This window comes from Macaca mulatta, chromosome 10 (genome assembly GCF_049350105.2).
Source record: "Macaca mulatta isolate MMU2019108-1 chromosome 10, T2T-MMU8v2.0, whole genome shotgun sequence".
In the NCBI taxonomy this organism is placed as follows: domain Eukaryota; kingdom Metazoa; phylum Chordata; class Mammalia; order Primates; family Cercopithecidae; genus Macaca; species Macaca mulatta.
The window spans coordinates 85,790,900-85,794,462 of record NC_133415.1 but is presented as its reverse complement, the minus strand read 5'-3'; positions in this window follow the sequence as shown (position 1 = coordinate 85,794,462).

The window sequence follows — 3,563 nt, the reverse complement described above, 5'->3', positions numbered from 1 at the left end:
GCTCAGCCTTTCCGGGCTCAAGGGGAATGAGTGGAATTGCAAGGGCCCCAGGGCTCACCAGGCAGGATCGCAGCTCCCGCATGCTTTTGGAGACCAGGATTTGGACATGCGTGGCCAGGAAACTGCCGTGAGACGGCATAGGCTGAGTCAGCCGGCCGCCCCCTGCCTTGCCACTGCTTTCTGTGGGTTACAGGCAATGCCAGGCTTCTAGCTGACCTATCCCGTGGACTGTCGGCAACTGGTGAGAACTTCCTGTGTGCCCAGGCACCTTCATGAGCCACCTTCCCTCCCCCACCCCCATCCTCCCTAAAGTCAGGGCTTATCAGAGGATAAAGTAGGCCAGGGGTGACAGGGTATCTGAGGGGATATCTAAGCAGAGCCTGAGGGAGAGGCCATTCCATCTGGGGGAAGGCCTTTTCAGGCAGAGAATAGGGTCCTGTTCTCCAAACACAAAGGTCCTGATTGGCCCTGGGCTTATAGACCCCCTCCTCCAGGAAGCCGTCTTGGATTGCTTCTCCCACGTCTGTCCACTCTCCCGTGAGATTTGCCTGGCCGGCACAGAAGACTGGGCTTGCGTTCAGGACAGATAATCTGCTGGATAAGCTAACAAGAAGCTGCATCCATGCTGTAGAGGAATAATCCGTGTCCCAACAGGAAAGGGCGGGGTCTTCCTCACTCTGGTGTCCCCAGTGCCCCGCACACAGTAGATGCTTAACAAGAGTTGAGCACATGTGAAATTTGGAAGTGGTACCAGAAAATGAGGTCAAGGGTGGCTTCTTTCTGAGGACAAAGCTGTCCTCACACTCTTCTCAGTGCCCTCATGTCCCATGTCCTGATGGAGGGACTCCCGTCCTTGGGCTTCCAGCCTGTGGTCATGACCCCTCAGCCCAGCTGGGCCCGGGGAGACAGTTCTGCTCCAGTGCAGGGAGATGGCTGCGCATTCCTTTGTCTGGTGGCAGAAGTACATTGTTAGGGGCAGGCAGGATGCCCTCATGCATGTCTTCCTGCTCCTTTCAAGAGTAGCTGGGCAGTGGCTCTAGATCCTGGAGAAGGTTCAGCCCCCAAGGAGCAGCCATCGTGGGCGAGGCCTCCAGGAATTGCAGCACTGAGGCATTTACTCATCACATGAAGAATGATGTGTTTGAAGATTATGAGTCGTGCATGTGTGTGAGTATCTTAGTGAGTGAATGAGTGTGTGTGAGTCTGAGTGTGCGTGTGTGTGAGTGTAAGGGTATGCATGGGTGTGTATGTGGGTGTGTGCACAAATTCACATAAAAACAGAAAAGTCTCTGTACACAGACAGGGAGAGTTCCAGGGACAATAGGAATTTCATGATCAACTTGGCCTTCAACCTGTTGGACAGCCTCCCACTCCGCAGCCTATGTCCTCCTAAACCCTCTGTGGGACCGGGTGTGGTGGCTCATTCCTGTCATCTCAGCACTTTGGGAGGCCGAGGTGGGTGGATCACCCAAGATCAGGAGTTCGAGACCAACGTGGCCAACATGGTGAAACCCCATCTCTAACAAAAATTAGCCAGGCGTGGTGACTTACGCCTGTAGTCCCAGCTACTCAGGAGGCTGAGGCAGGAGAATCGCTTGGACCCAGGAGGCAGAGGTTGCAGTGAGCCGAGATCATGCCATTGCACTTCAGCCTGGGTGACAAGAGCGAGACTCTATCTCTAAAAAAAAAAAAAAAAAAAAAAAAAAAACCCTATGTGGTATGCAGTCGCCTAGGTGGTTAAAACGGGCACCACACAGACACCGGCAACTTACAGATGGACCCCAGTGAACTTTCTCACGACCGTGCTGAAGCCTCCTGCCCGGAAGGAGCTGTAGCCTCATCACCAGCATGTGAGACCTGTGTGCCGCATGATGACTCACTGTGTCTGTGCCACTGGGACCGCTCCTCTATGTGCTGTGGCGCACCCTCTCCCCTCTCCATCACCCAGAATCCCCCCGTCACTTTCCCTCAGGGAGACCATGCTTTGGAGAATACACCCAGCACCCTCCTTACTTGTGCCAAGGAATGAAGCCCTACTGACCAAAGCCCGAGCGCTCGCAGAGAGCTGTTTATGGCTCGCCAGGCAAATGAACCCTGGTTTTTTTTTTTTGCGGGGGTAAGAAATCTGGAAGAAAATTGCACCAAAATGATCTCTGGGTGATAGAGTCCAGACGGTTTTTATTGACGTTGATGCTTTTCTCTGTTTTTCTAAAGTTCTATACCCAGTCTGTGCTACTTTTAGAATCAGAAAAGAACTAAATCCAAGTGGGGTTTACGCCATTGGTCCAAAAAGCAGAGAGCAGGCGAGGAGGGCTAGGGCACTCGAGGAGGCACCGGGGTGACCAGCGACCAGGAGGCAGGGCCTCAATCCAGCTTCCTCGTGCCGGCTCCTGGAGGACGTTGGCTTCGTTTCCCCATCTGGGTTCTAAGCTCCTTCTGACTCTAGCGTTCTGGAATGATCTAACTGGCATCCCAGGTAGGGCCTGGGTGGCAGAGGCTGGGTGTGGGCAGCAGGGCAGACACGGCTGCTCACTGGCTATTGGAGCTCAACCCTGCCTGTGATGCCCGGCCTGTGACGGCTGCATCTTGGACACCTGCTGCAGGGAGGGACGGTCTGTGGGCTCTGGTACCTGAGGCAAATCTCCAGGGTTGGCTGAAGTCAGGGTAGGAGATGAGACTCAGACCTTACAATTATTTAAGTGCCTACAACTCACCAGATCTAGAGTGTGTGAGAAACATAGTGAAAGTGTCACAGCAGCATGGTCTTAATTCCTTCAGAAAGCCCCACAGCCCGCAAAATTAACCTGTGCTCGCAGCTGTGCTTGCAGAAGCGAAGGCTGGAAGCCAGTAACCACGAACCAGCCACAGGATGAGCTGAACCGAGCAGTGCTGCCTTGACTGAATCTTGCCTCGTTACCCTGCGAAAATCTCCACCCAGGGGGAGCAATGCACCTTGCTAGGCACAAAAAGTGCTGGGTGCAAAAGACAAGACTGTGCAGGGTCCAGCCCCCGCTGGAAGAACCCACCTTTCTCCAGGAATCCCTGGCCCAGTCTCCACTTACCTGCCCTAAAAGCCCTTAAAATCCCCCTTTGCCCTATGCCTTAGGGAGAAGGTGCTTTGAGCAGGAGCTCCCCTTCCCCATTCCTTGATCAACAAATAAAGTTTGACTCTGCTTTGCCCAATCTGGTTTTGTCCTCATGGCGCAAATAGCACCGGGCAGGGATAGGATGTATTAGGGTCAACTGACCCCTTCAAGGGTGGGTCACAGAATGTTATTGTAATGGGCCTGGGTGCACTGAGGGGAGGTTTGAGGAGTCCCAGAATCGGGGGACTGGGGACAGGTTGGCCTATCCTGGTCCACGCTGTCCAGCCAGGTGGCTCCATGTCAGGATCATGGGTCTCTGAAGGAAACCCTGAATCACCCTCCAGGTCAGGGTTATGCAGAGGCCTCTAAGAAAATTCCCCGAAGCCTGGTAGCTATCACCCCTGTCTCCCCGACTCCCCAGCCCCAGTGTCCTTCCCCCGTGTCCTTCCTCTGGGCAGAGGAGGGGCCAGCCCTAGG